Source organism: Rhinolophus ferrumequinum, chromosome 9 (genome assembly GCF_004115265.2).
Source record: "Rhinolophus ferrumequinum isolate MPI-CBG mRhiFer1 chromosome 9, mRhiFer1_v1.p, whole genome shotgun sequence".
NCBI lineage: Eukaryota > Metazoa > Chordata > Mammalia > Chiroptera > Rhinolophidae > Rhinolophus > Rhinolophus ferrumequinum.
Window position 1 is genome coordinate 4,943,367 of NC_046292.1, and position 14,857 is coordinate 4,958,223.

The following is a 14,857-nucleotide window of genomic DNA, read 5'->3' on the forward strand; positions in this document are numbered from 1 at the left end:
TATTGTAAGTAGAAGCACAACTTTCACAATATTTAGCAGAAGGATCCACCTTTCAGTTAATAGATTTACCTTAGACCCCTCTTTTAGCTGTAAGTAACAGAACTCAAACACAGACTGACTTATGTAAAAAAAGGGAATTTATTGACTCTTATTATGAAGTCCAGTTTTGGAGTTCTCTTCAGGCACAGCTGGTTCCAGATGCTTAAGGCATGTCATTAGGAACCTGTCTTTCCCTCTCTTGGTTCTCCTCCCCTTCGTATTGATTTGATTCTCAGACAGGGCTTCCCGAAGTTGTAGCAAGATGGCCCACTCAAAGCTCCCGGCCAGTATTGTAGCAGTGTATCTCTGGGAAAACAGCACTTCTTTCCCAGTAGTTCCAGGAAATGTCCTGTTCTTATTAGGCCAGCTTGACTCGTGCCCAGTCGCTTGAATAAGAAGAGGTAGTGCTCTCGTTAGCAAGGCCTGGCCTGGGGCCAAGCATTCAGGTCAGTACCACCTGAACTGAGCTAGGCAACAGTAGCTCCCGAAGGAGCAGCAAGGTACCCTGGCCAGGGAGGGGACAGGGGATGCTAGGCAGGCCCTGGTCCTTTTCAGTCTTCACCCTTGACGGTCATATTCCCAAAGAAAGCACCATTCATCTGACACTGCAGAAACTCGTGATGAGGCTTGCTCCATGACTTTATTCTGGGGGTCCCACTTAAAATGAGGAGACACCAAAACCATGAGTGAGCCTTTCAGCGAGTGCTGACTAACAATTCCTAGGACCACTTTCAAAAAATAGGATTCAAGTCCTTAATATCACACACTGTGGTTTGGATTAATCACAGAGAATTTATTTAAATATCCATTTGTCTTTTCTAGTAAAAGAAACCATTCATTCTACTCTAGCCAGAATCAATGCCCCGGGCTTTTTTGTGTGTGTATGAAAGATGTTTTATCTAATAATGTAAAAAGTAGGAAGTGCCAGCCTAAAACTGATGATGTTCTAAAAGCTTATAAGTCAATTGAATATTTCCGAGATAAACAGTGCAACAAATGGTAGGTGGGTTCCCAGGCTGGCCTGAGAACAGAAACCTTTTTGAACCCCTAATAGAGACTCTGTATTTGCAGGAGAAAAATAATTAAAATAATGTGCATACGCATATATCACCTATATACTATAAAACTATCATATAGAGCTACATAATATATAAATGTATAGCACATGTTACAAAACAAAGGAAATTGTGAATTTCACATTTGCATATTAAATGATGCTGCTTGAATACAAATAAATGTATACATAAAATAACTTCAGTAAATGAAAACTTCTTGGTGAAGATTCTCAATTCATAGGGTAGAAATCAAAGCGGTGCTTTGAAATTACAGAATCTAGGTCTCTAACTTTTTAAACGACGAAACCCAGAAGAGGAAGTAATTTATGTTTCTTGATAGCAACCCTAACATTCTTACTGTCAATTATAATTGCAACCTTATCTTTATTCTCAAGTGGAACAAAGAAAAGAGAGTGAGGGAAATCCTTCTGAGATATCTGGAGTTAGAACAATGGAAAGGGATGGAGAATATTGCTTAAAGAGGTGGTTGTCTGGAGTGGAATTGACAGAAGCAGTAAGAGAAGGAGAGACTGAGAAGGAAGAGAGGCGATGGTAGGAAGAGATGTTGGGTCCAGCCGTTTCCCATAGTCGTCCCTGGGTGACATGCACCATTAGTTGGGGTCTGTGGTAGGTTGGAGTGGTACCCAAGCCACTCCGTGAAGAAGGCAATGAAGAGAGTGGACCAGGAATTTCCTCACTCAGAGACTGTCTATGTCACGCTGTTCTTTAGGACTCGTTTTAGTTCCTAAACTCTTCTGTGGGCGCATTAATTACAGGAAATGCTTATATAGGAACACACACACACACACACACACACACACACACACACAGGTTCAGATAAGTTTTGGAAACACACCTACCATTGACTCTCTACGAGCAAGTTGCAGAGTGTACATGAGCATATAACGGTTCAGAAAAGTCATGCATTAAAGAAACAGAAATGTATTTAGTTGTGTTTCACCCAGTATTTCCAAAACATCTTGGATACAGCATTTTGTTTTTACGGTCTCCTGAGCAACATCTCAGGAAAAATGTGCTATGTCACGCAGTTTGGGAAACGTTTCAGGAGACCATCCCCACAGAATGGTCCTGAGCCTGAAATCCATGGGCCTTTATGGGCCTCCCCTGAAATTGAATGTAAACTGGTTTGTGTACGTATTTTGCTGGGAAAGAATTCGCAGGTTTCATCACTGTCAAAGAACCCATGAACATAAAGGGTAAGAGTCATTGTTCTGAGTCCTTTGCTAACTAGGGAGGTCCAAGTCCAGTTTCTCTTCAGTTGTTCTCGTCTGTGTGTTATGTCTGCATAGGGATGGATAGTCCTCAGTAGGCAGTGGGCCATCGTCACTCGGAGACATTGACCAAGCCGAGTGGTAACCACGAACAGGGCTGACTAGACACTCGGTTGTTGTGTTTATTGTCAAATGGATTTAAAAATGGGCAGCTGCTCTCTGTCCATGAAGAATTGTGGAAAGAAATTACCTGTGCAGGGTGTTTTCTTATTGCTGAACTCCAGATATATTTATTCCTAAACAATGAAAAAGAAAACATGTTATTTCGTTGCAGTAAAGATTTTTAAAAAACGAAGGGCCACTGATGTGCAGAAGAGAAAACAACCCAGAAACCCACTAAATATAGAAAGCTTTTCCTTCTAAAACAACTCGCCTACTTTTAGATTTTAAAAATATCAGGATCATAAAATATTGTTGGACAGTGAGCAAGCAGTAAATAACTGTGTATTCCTCCGAATACTCTCATTTACCCTCGATTTATACCAAATCATCGGAGAGCTATGAAGCTGGCCCACATTGGACCTTCGTTGAATTACTTTTATGGAATGCTGCTTTGGTGTTCTTTAATACTAAATGGTAATAAACAGTCATTTGAAACCCAGTAGTGCAAGGATGCTGAATTCTGTTATATCAGTGTCTTTCTTATTAGGATCTGTGGGAGAGATTGCTTTCAGATCTTAGTACCAAGAAGAGCCAGGCTATCTAAAGCGACGGACAGTGATCTTGAAACTGACCGCCTCCCTTTTTGCTTTGTTTGCGAAGTTCGGTCAAATTTGGGATTTACAATGAACCATTTTGGAGAATTTAGAGTATGTTTTTGTCTGTATAACAGCTTTACCTGAGCTTTATTTTACTCTTTTCGCAAATCTTACTCTTACCTAATCTGTTATTAATCATAAGTATTTTTAGCAGCCACCTCCAACAGACATAACTGGATCCAGGATTGTTACCAGTTAAGTGAGGGCAGGGAGGGAAATAACGACGTTGAGGAGGGGGGAATTGGGACAGGGACGGGGAGTCTGGAAACTGAGAAGAGGGGAGGAAAGGAGCCCGTGGGGATGTGTTAGGGAGTTGCGATGGATGCGGCCATGGTTAGCGCCCGCTGCCCTTGGAGTTGGTTATTGATCTTTTGTTCTATTATTTACCTGCTCCCTGAACCTTAGAACGACTACACTCCGAGCGGCATAACTAAAGAAGCCCGATTTGGAGACTTGCATGAGCGTGGCAAGACAGGACAGCCCCACGACTGTATGACACCACGCTGCATCCCCATTTAGTGAAAAGCATTGTAAGTTTTTAGCGTTGCCACCTAATCCAAGGGATGCTTGAATACCTCCATTCAGGCCTCACTCACTTGGGATTTGCACACATTTGAAGCTTGTTCTGGCCGAGGGGTAGAATGCTGGTGGAAGGTATAGTCTGCAGGTTATGGCCTCCTAACTCAAAACGTGGAAGGGAGTCGCGTGCAGACACAGGAGGGCAGCCCTCGGTGTGTTCTCGTGTGGCATGTGCGGCCAGGACACAAAATGGCCCTCGTAGGCCTCATGACACTACCAAAAAGGAGTTCAATGGTTAAGAACTTTTCAGAACTGGTGGTTCTCTTAGAGAATTACCCCTGCGCAAAATGTTTAAAGTGGTATAAGTTGGATTTTTAAACATGTTTATTCTCTATTATCAGAAAGGCCAATGATAAATCATAAAATAGTATTAAATCATTTTATCTGTTGAGACCTACTTTATAAGATATCCAGTGTTTTAAAGTAATACAGCGATTTCTTTTTCAAATGTATGCATTCCAACATATTCATTTGGAAAGGACTTCACCTTATATTTATTCCAGATTTTTTTTTTTTTTTTTTGGGCTAATTAATTTATTTAGCAATATCTAATCAATTTATTTAGCAATATGTAATAGCAAAAGACAAAGTGTAGCGGACCAGCCGTTACGAGTCGAACAGTTCCTGACAAGGGGAGTGGGAATGAGAAAGAGACACTCACACAATTGATGATGCGGCCGGTCTTCAGTGATCCTGAAGCCCAGATTTTTTCAAAATCTTACGGCAGTGTGAAAAAATATGATTGTCGTTAATGAACCTTTGAGTTCTGGAACCACAGCCTCTATGTAGAATCCAGTGTTTAAAAAAATGCATATTTTTGAAACATCTTGGACTTTAGCTCTCTCACGAGTTAGCAAGACAGTTGGGAACATGTATACAGATGGTACCCCTACAGTTAGCTCTGACAGCAAAGCACTGCCAACAGCAGGTCTGTCAATAATGTACGGAGAATGAGCTGGAAACAGCTAGTGAGGGCCTCTTCCAACTATCAGCCTGAACGTATGAGTTTTCAGTCAGATGTTGGAAACTGCCAGGAACTCAGGGCAAATAACATCCATTATGATTTAGGGGTATTAGCTAGAAACAGCGGTGTTTTCTCTCTCTCTCTCTTTTTCTTTTTAACGTCCTTTCCCCAGGTACCATGTAGCACATGTTACCAGCAGTTTTCTTTCTTACTGAGTTTTCCCATTGTCTCCGCCCAAACCTGGTCCTAGCATACTTTTTCCAAGGTGAAAACTACCAAATGAAAGAGTTCTACACCAGTCTCAATTCGACTGTTTGTTTGTTTGTTTGTTTGTTTGTTTTCAAATGCCTAGTCCCTGATACATTTGATAGGATTAGGTAAGAGATGGCCGTGGCGGAAGGGAAGGACTGCTTTTAACAACGTGGCTGGAGAAAAGCACTTCGTAGAAATGACTAATGGAAACAGATCTCTTGTTCTGCATACGCTTTACCTGGGCCTCCTTGAAATTCGTTCTTTACGTTTCAAGCAGATGAAATTAAGTCACTTACTCAATAAATATTGATTGAGGGCCCGCCATGTGCCGGGCATTCTGCCGGGCCTCAGGAGCGTAACTGGGAATGGAACAAACACGGCTGCTGGCCTCACAGGGCGGGCTCTCAGGGCATCTCTTTACCTTTGTGTTAAACTGAGGTTCTGGAAATAAAGGCTCATGTCTTCCTTGGCTGTTGGATCCCGGCTGACCACCACGGCTTCCGTGGTCTTGGTGGTCGTCACATCGCAGAGCTGTGGCACGCGTGCAAAGCAGTGGTGTCTCTGCAGCGGGTGTTCAGCAGACGTTTGCAGAATGAATCTGCCTGGCCCTGATTCTCCATGGTTCTTCCCGAAGGATTTTAGGTGGTTTCTCTGTTACGGCTGGCCGCCACAGACCAACTTGCTGGTGCTTAATTAATGTAGTCTGGCCTCCTGACAATTCCTGTGCCTTTTGTAGTTTCAGTCTGTGCGGTTTCAGTTCTTCAGGGTCAGGATTTTCATCTGCTGTTTTCCTTTACGCATTTACATGTCATTCCACTGTCACGTCTTCGTGTCCAGGTGAGATTGTTGTTCGTCCCCACGTCTCATTCCCGCATCTGTCGTCATTGGTAATGTGTGTTCCTCAGTCTTCTGTACAGGTTACTGAGTACTTTAGAATGTCTCTGTTCGTGCTCATAATATTTCATATTTTCACTGAGTACTGGAGCTGTGGAGGCAGTGTCCCCCCACCTGGGTGCTCTCTGAAAAGTTAGCCGACTGAAAACGTTTGCTCTCGTAGACTTACGTAAAGGTGAGTGTGGACTGTGTCAGAGCCCCTGACGTCCTTTGCTCTCGCGTAATCAGCTGCACTTTTGCTTCCATTTATTCCCGTTGGGTTTGCCGCCTTATTGATGTGAAGTTGCTCCCGCATGATTTGGGGTGCTCTTCTAGGCCCAGTGCCGTGTTCTGATGTAGTTGAACTCCTTGAGTAAGCCTCAGTGTCCTGGGAGAATAGGTTTGACATTTTTGCCCTCTTACACCTCAAGCTCTAGTCCTGAAAGATTTCAAGGGAGAAATAACTGTCCATTTGCTGCGCTGCCCTTGTTGTAACATTTTGTCTCCTAATCGCCATTAGTTGTTCTGGCAGTATCCTAAACCATTTTTCCTGATGTGTCTAAGAAAAGTGCAAAACACAGACCAAGGAGAAGAAATATGAATCCCAAAGCACTGCCAAGGAAGAAAGTCTAAGAAGAATTGTTAATTTCCATTTCTAGGGTTTGGGTACGTAGAGTTGGGGAGTTTTTACGAAGTGGCATATGGCGATTTTTCCTAAGGCTAAATTTAGCCATTGCTTTGGAAAATCAGAGTGGTACAGCTTGTGCCTTATCTCCGTCCGGCCCTTACCGTTTCCTCTGCACTGGGCCATCTTAAATGGCTAGCTGGGCAGGAGCAGCTTCGTGCACTCCAGCGGCCCCATTTATTCTGGGAAGGAATTAAGTGACTTCATTTTCCCTGTCTTTCTGAGCTTCCTAAAAAATTTAGGAGACTTCCTGAGCAGCAATTACAGTTCTCTACAGAAATAGTTCAAGTCATGCCCCCTTTTGCCTCATCAGCTCCTTCTGCCAGTGCAGCCAAGGGCTGTAAATGGAATGAGAGATGGCCTCTCACTCCCGTCCAAATAGCAACAGGAGGGCACATGTGCACTTGAGCTACAAATAACGCGTTTTAAAATAGCAGATGGTATTTGATGATCGCTCCTTCATTCATTTACCTGCCAAGGCAAAACTTCTTCTTCTGCTCTGGCAACAAGGCCAGAGGTGACTCCACTCGCACCATTGTAAGAACAAGTTCTGGTGTCCGCAGATGTTATTCCTTAGGCAGTTTTCAGGCATCCGAGTCCATGCAGACGTTCCGAGCCCTGTTCTAGGAGAATGAGTCTTTCGTTCAACACGGTAAAAATTTCGTGTTTGTACAACTACCGGACCCGACCAACTTGTTAAGCACTTTTGTAACTAATTATAGACACTCCTGTCTCACGAAGGTGTGCTGCCAGCCAAATGTGCCAAATATTTCACCGGGGAAAAGTGGGACTCTCCGAACAGCAGGGACCCAGGTTTTTGAGGTGAAGCTCCGCGGAGAAAGCAGAGTGACCGTGCTGTGGGATTCCCGTTCGTGTCTGTGGAAAAGGCAGCTGTCCCTCCACTTTTCTGCCACTCTTGCTCCAACACTCTGTGGTTACATAATCTCCTCACCTGAGGCCAAAGGAAGTGGCAGCCAGCTTCTGGGAGAGCTTCTCACATACTTTCAGATCAACTTCGCTGGGTTTGATCAGTTTGTACCCTCTCCCCACCCTCCCATGCCCGGAATAAGTGATAAAAGTGGTCGCTGGTGGTACCCCCGGAGTCCACTGGGGAGAGCGCAGGTCACTCAGAGCCTTTACCCCATGTTTAGATGACCTCATCAATAAATTGGCTTCCAGAAGCAGCTTAACTTAGAAAATCATATTTCTTTGTTTTTACTCCATTGGCTGAGCACCCACTCCATAGCTGGTGCCAGGGATCCAAAACAGAGTCCCTGCTTTCAAAAAGTTTGCTCCAGTGGAAATGACACGTGGCAGAAAATAACTCTACATTCGTTTGCTAGGTCCCATTAGGACACAGAACAAGACAGGGTTTCCCGGGCACACTAGAAGGAACCTGTGTTCAGATCAGGTCTGTCTGATCCCTGCCTTGGTTCTTACAAGCAGGGTGACGGTGGTAAGGAACACATTTTCTGAGCCTCAAGTTTCCTCCTGTAAAATGAAAAGGAAAATCTTTCAGAGTTATTTTGAGGGTTAGAAATAATACATGTAGAATGTCTGGCCTACTGTAGATACTCAGCCGCAGCTATTAATCCTAAAACCAGAGGGATGTTTGAGCCTCCGAAGAATAAGAAATTCTCCAGGTGGACATGGGGAAAGGTTGGCCATTACCACCATAGGCTCAAAGGTTTGTCAAGTTCCCAGTGGATTTGGAGAACAGTGAGTGATTAGAAAACCCCTAAAAAGGAGCCGGAGACCGTTTGTAAAGAGTATCGCATGCCACACCAAAGCGTTTAAATTTTGTTTTCTAGGTCATAGGGGAGGGATTTATGGTTTTTAAAACGCCCTTATCTGATAGAATGTCAGAAACTACATTGTATTGCATTGCGCAATACACTCATGAATGTTAATTGGGCTTCAAGATTTAAAGTGAGTTGTTTATAATCTAGAGGGAAATAGGGGCAGCTGAGTGCTGAGAGCCTGTGACGTCTGGCTCGCACGTAGTTGGTTCCCGATGGAGACATTTTCTTACGTCAGAGGCCCAAATACTTGGGGTTCTCCACTTTTACAGATGCAAATCCCGCGCTTTCTAAACTTAGAACATGCTGTGGGTGTCTGACTTCATGAAGTTTTCTCTGCCTTTAAAACTCTGGTATCGCTCAGACATTTAAAATGTTTTAGGTAAATATTTATTTGGGACATTTAACAATGAGTCCCTTTGAGGGTTAGGAATCCCTGTTAAAGAGAGATGCAAAGATGACCCAGGAGGGCTCTGTGCTTTGTGACACTTGGCATAACTGCTCTCAAGGAAAGGCTGGGACAGGGCGAACCCAGCAAAAGAAAAGGGGATGTGAGGCCACAGCTCACCATCCATTGCCTCTTGGGCCAGTGATTGGCTGGAAATGTTTTTTCATCTTCTTCCTGATCTTCATAATACTCAGAGCTATTCCGGGATTATGAGTATATGCCCCCTGGACGGCTAGGATGAACACTGCAGAGCTGTTCGAGTTGGAGACGGGAGTATGGACGCTTGCTTATTTTAATATGTATACAGTTAGATAGAGAAATGATTATAGATACGTGTGCGTGCACGGGTTATTTAGTCACATGCACTTCTTTGCTCTGTCCACTGAAAGGGCCTAGAAGCTGTGACCGCGCCCCCCCCCCAAAAAAAAACCCCCAAAAAACAGCAATGAGCACATCCAGCACCCAGGTCTTGGTTTCTAAATGCCATTCTCCAATAAAAGGAACCAGGACTCCTTAGAGAAATTGCTGAATCTCGGACTGGACAGGGAGAATAAAAGATAAACATGGAGCATCTTATGATGCCAGAAATAAGGAAGGGCTCAGGAAAAAAGGAAGAGGACTGCAGGTATATCGAAGGGACACAGGCGCCAGCCTGAAAGAGCTCCCCGTAACCAGAGCTGGGCTCCCCATAACCAAAGCTGGACTACTTCGAGCAGTAAACTGAGTATTATGACCCAAGGTGTAAAATACATATACATGAGTTCATGTTGACATAAGTAAATGTCCAAACAAGTAAAGTTTGGTTTGATTGACCAAACAAGTAAAGAGAGGACAAGTCTTCCTCATGGGAGCACTCCACATAGGAGAAGTGGGTGCTCCCCCATCCATGAAGGGGAGCTGGATTCCCTAACCTCTGAGTGTGGGCTGGACTTGGTGACTTGCTCCCAAAGAACAGAGTGTGGAAAGAGAAGAACAGTAACAGGCATCGAGCCACCTAGCAGACGCTGCCGTCACCACGTGATCAAGGTCAACATCAGCAGTGCGTCACCCTGTGCCCCCTGATACGATGGAGGGCACTTCGCCTCTGTGGGAAGTGAGATCTTCCTCTTAAAAGCTCATGGCTCCAGTCTAATCGTTAGAAAACACCAGGCCGACTTAAGTTGAGGGCCTTCTACAAAGTACCTGACCAGTATTCAACACGGTTAAAGTATGAAAAAGAAGGAAATAGTGAGATACTGTCACAGATCAGAGCAGGCAGGAAACAACAGTGAGATGCAACATGGTATTTTTGATTGGCTCCTGGACCTGAACAAGTACATTGATTCTAATTCAGTTCTTAACGGTGCAATAGAGTTTAAGTCTATAGTTAATGAGGGATAGATCAATGTTCATTTCTGTGTTTTGACAAATGCACCACGGTTGTGTCAGATGTTAATATTAGAGAAAACTGGCTGAAGGGTATGTGAGAACTCTACTATCTGCAGCTCATCGGTAAATCTAAAATTATTCCTGAAATTTTAAACTGTTTTTTAAATGCTCCCGTAGGTGTGGCTGGTTAAAAGGAACCAGTCTAATAATATCTCAGACTTCTGAGGGCCTTACCACATAAGGAGGTTTCACATGCTAGTTTATTTGATCCTCACGACAAGAAGGGAAATAGTAATATCCCCATTTTACAGATGGGAAAGTTGAAGTGCAAAGGGTCATTATTTTTCCAGAGTCACACCGTGACTAAACCTGGAGCTCTCTGCTCCACTCCAGTGTTCTTTCCACTTGTATAGATCACAGCTGCCCAGTGTAAAGACATTGCTTCGGCCAATGGGGGTGCGGGTAGACGAGGCCCATAAAGAGGCTTTGAATGAATCATGAGCCAGACTGTTGCTGCAAAGCCATCAGAATTTACTTTTTGTCTGGGGTGCAGGTGCCTGGGTACGTGTGTCTTGAATGTAGGGGGAGAGAATGGCTGTGTGGCTGCTGGCAGCCCTCAGTTCCCTGGAGCTGCACAAGGAAATAGGCTGCTTTAGAGAAAAGTGCGAGGCAGGGACAGACAGCTGGGAAGACACCCCGTTTAGTCAGCTGAGAGAAGGCGGCGGCGATAGACAGGTAAGACGTGATGGGGGCGGTAGGTTAGTGCTGACTGGGTGCAGAGAGCAGCGCAGGTGGGTGGGTTTTAAACCGCTTTCAGGTACTGTCAGGTCTGAACTGGCCGGGCACTTGAGAAGTAAGGTACAGCCCAGTACTGTGGACCCAGTGCGTGTGGCTGGACCTGGCGTTGCCTTCACGTGTCTGTGTGGGGTGGGAGCCTGTGCTTCTGCCTGAGCAGGTGGTTCTCGGGTCCTTCTTCAGCAAGCACCTGGGTGGACAGAAGACTCGTTCTTGTGGAAGGAGGCTGCCTCTTAGCACAGCAGTTCTTCAAACGTGGCCCCAGACCAGAAGCTCAGCATCACTTGAAAACTTGTAAGAAATGCAACTTCTGGGCCTTTCCCAGACCTACGAAATATAAAACTGAAAGAGAATAAAATCCTGGGACTAGGTAGGGCCCACGGGTCTGTTTTAAATGCCACTAGGTGATCCTGGTGACCGCTCAGGTCTGAGAGCCCTTGGGGTGAACACAAGTCTCCGATCCAGGCAGCATGCTGCCTGCAGAGGGGACCAGCCGGGCGGAGCACACGTGGAGAAGCTCTGCCACAGTGGCGTGCCCAGACGCAGACCCAGAGGTCCTACTGCGGGAGGGCATCCGTGTTCACACCTCACCGTGCCCAGCCTCTAGAGCCGGGGCTTATCACAGGACTTACGGGGGGCAGGGGGAGGTGAAAAGCTGGAGAGTGTTTTTGTCCAAGCAGTGACTTGTTCTTTTGGTGAGGAGGATATAACCTAACACTCCCAGACAAGAACTGAAAGCCAGGAGCGACCTACCAGGTGGGAGCTGGAGCTAGGGCGGCCGCTGTGTGTGCTGGGCCCTCCCGAGGCTCATGTGCTCATGGAAACGCGCGTTCTTGGCTGGCTCTGTGCCGTCTCGTTCTCACGATGGGGCCACTCAGTAGCTTCAGTCATGTTGTCCTGAGCACATGGGGCTCGGGAGCCCTCAAAGCTGAGTCACCATTGGCTTGGTTTGAAGCATCATGGGTGAGAATGAGGCCAGATTTGTCACCCCTGGATCTGCACATTATTCGTTTTCTCTCCCTGTACCCCAACATGTTAGTTTAAAGATCCAGGCTCATTCAGGCTGCAGAAATTATTTGTTGGCCAACAGATGAGACAGGGATATGTCTTCACTAATGTTCAAGGTACCCCCCTCCCTCCAGTGCTTGGTACATAGTAGGTGCTCAATAAATATTTGTGCATGAATAAATGAATCTTTAAATGTACTTTTTTGACTCTGATGTTACCAGAAAACAATTTGTTTTTTTTGTTTCTAAGAAATTGTGTTCCCTCTACCCCGTAATCACCTACAGTATACAAGACAGGGACAGGTGATATATAGCTCCAAAGTAGCCAAATATTTTGCAGTAATGTTTTAAGTGTCATAATAAAGCTATCAAACCAAAACAAGCACAGAGTTGCTGCTTTTGACTCGCCAGTAATGGAAACGTGAATGAAGATGGTCGTTTTCTCCATCTGAAAAGCCCTGCAGACAGGGGTGGCCGGGCCCTGCTCAGAGGACGGAGTGTGATCAGACAGTCTCAGGTTCTTGGTCAGCGCAGCAGAGCTGCTCTCTCCCGGGTGCAGCTCATTCATTTCCATTTGAGATCATTCCTGATATTAATTATCACGCCCTTCCCCCTTTGGAGTTGAGAGGCTCAGACATGCATGATATAATTTTGTTAAGAGGCAAATAATTTCTTCTGAGTAGCTTCGTAAAGTGCTACTGAGAGCAGCTTACTGACGAGCTCACGGCAGTCAGCTGGGGGTGGGGCTGGACATACAGCCCGGGACAAAAGCCAGTCACCTCTGTGGCAGACAGTGGCAGACAGTCGTGGGGACTGTTCTGACTTGGAGATGCCGTGGGCGGCGCCTGGCCCCGTGATGTCAGAGGGTCTGTCTCCGCAGTGGCCACACTTGGCCGGGGGATGGGTGTGGATGACATGCCAACTGCACTGCAGCGCACTGCAGCACTGCCAGAACAAAGCCACCTCCCACAGGGACAGATGGCCGGGCAGGCACGCCTGCAGTGCAACCTCGAGGCTGACACAGCTGGGCAGCCCTCTCTGTACGCTTCTGCCCCTTTGCGTGATGTGCCATGTTAATGTTGGCCACCAGCTCCAAGCCAGTGCAAGCGGTGAACCAAGTGAGATGGGTTCTGAACATCCGTTTAATAGATGCTGCAGAGGAAATAACGAGTCGATGACTGCAGAGGCTTGACCCACCTCAGTGGGAGGCCTGAGTCTCTGCGTCGCTTCACAGAGGAATGGCTGTCAGATAACACAGTTGGGAACCAACAGGGACAGCAGATCAGTGTGTCACAGAGGACAACTACCATCCCGTTGGGGGAGTCCAGCATTTGGTCAATTTGCATTTCTAATAGGGCATGGAGGAAGGAGTCTACTGTCACCTCTGGAGTCATTTTGTGTCTGCCATGGGTGGTCGCAGCATGACAAGGCCATCCCGTGCAAATTCATTCAGGGTTACTTCCCACTGGGGAGCTAGCAGCAGGTGCTGAAGGTTTGTCATGTCCACCCGTGTGTGTGAAACTGGAACAAAGACGTTATCTTTCACTTTTAAAGAGGGAGGATTTTGCTTTTTGTGTTGTTCCTGGAAATAGCTTATTAGAAAATATCAGTTCTTGAAAAGCCATCTTCCTACTCTTGCATGTGTGGTTGAGTACAGTGAAATCAATTCAACATTCAGTATTGAAAAATTGCCTAGGAAACAGGTGTATCTACTGTCTTTTTACCGTAAGATGAAGGTTATATTCTCTAGGGTAAGACCGTCTGATACACAGTCTTCTCTAATTTTTTACCTGCCTGTAGTATCAGATAGTGGTTCCGTGCCAGGCCCGAGAGCCAGATGGATCAGTTATTGCCTCATGCCTCAGTCTTCTCATCTGTAAAATGGGGATAATAGTACTTCCTCACATGACGGCTGCGAAGAGGAAGTGAGTTAACGTGTAAAGGGATGAAAGCGGTGACTGGCACGTAGGGAGCATCCCATAAGTGTTACATCGTGTAGATCCCATTTGTTTTACCTCATGTAGAGTCAGTAAGCTTTACTCACTGGAGTCGGGCGGGATGTATGGTCAGGATGGAAAGGAATGCTGGTAAAATATTTCTTTTCCGGGTTATTCCTTTTCGTGATTCAGATGCCTGTATTTTGAAAATAGTTAATGCCGTTAGCAATTCGAGGAAGAAATATGTTGTCACAGCTGTTCACTCAGTTTCCAGAGACTTTTAATACATTTGTCTGAAGATGATAATGGCTGGAACTTAGCATATGCTGAGCACGTATCCGTTCATTTAATCCTCACAAATTGATTCATTTGGCCCTGTGCGGTCAGGATAGTCACCACCACCTCTGAGAGCTGGGACGCTGAGGCACCCAGGGTTGGGTTCTGAGTTATGTGGCTACGACGTGAAGAGCCAGGGTGCTTAGCACTGTTCCCCCTCCCCTCCCTGTGCCCCCCTCTCCACGTCCGTCTGCCTCCGCCCGCCGCCGTGGTCCGGCCACACGGCTTCCGCTCCTTGAATGCCTTCCCTCACCCCAGCTCCTGGCAGGTGTGGCTCCTCCTCATCATTCTGGTCAAACTCAAGTGTCACCTTTCCTGACTTAGTAAGTTCTACCCCCACCCATCACTCCAGATCACATTGTCCTGCTTGCTTCACGTCCTAGGGCAGAGAGAGGCCTTCTCTGACCGGTTCACTGATTAGTAGCTGGCACAGCATGCTTTAAAACCTGTTGAATGAATATAGGTGCTGACGATTTTAATAATGGTCACAGCTCCCGTTTTTTACACGTAACAAATCTGCGTGTGTGAATGCATACGTGTGCCTACGCATGAAGTGGAGAGAGATTTTCTTATCGTAGTAAACTGGTACAGAATCACAGAATCTCTTTGAGGAACAATTCAAGCTCCAGCAGTCGTGTCCTGATGTGTTTCTTACATAGGGCTGAAGCGC

The 14,857-nt window shown here is 45.8% G+C and overlaps 1 protein-coding gene across 19 annotated transcripts in view; it reads left to right on the top strand.

Annotated features, from left to right (window-relative positions):
• The window catches only part of CAMTA1 (calmodulin binding transcription activator 1), an 818,639-nt gene that overhangs the window by 772,021 nt on the left and 31,761 nt on the right, over window positions 1-14,857 (top strand). Inside the window, exon 1 of one of the 19 annotated variants that reach the window (XM_033113436.1) lies at window positions 3,656-3,674. The exons of the other annotated variants lie outside the window; for them this stretch is intronic. The gene's annotated coding sequence lies outside the window, so the exon portion shown is untranslated. Of the gene's footprint in view, window positions 1-3,655; window positions 3,675-14,857 lie in introns of those variants that run through there. 19 annotated transcript variants of the gene reach the window in all.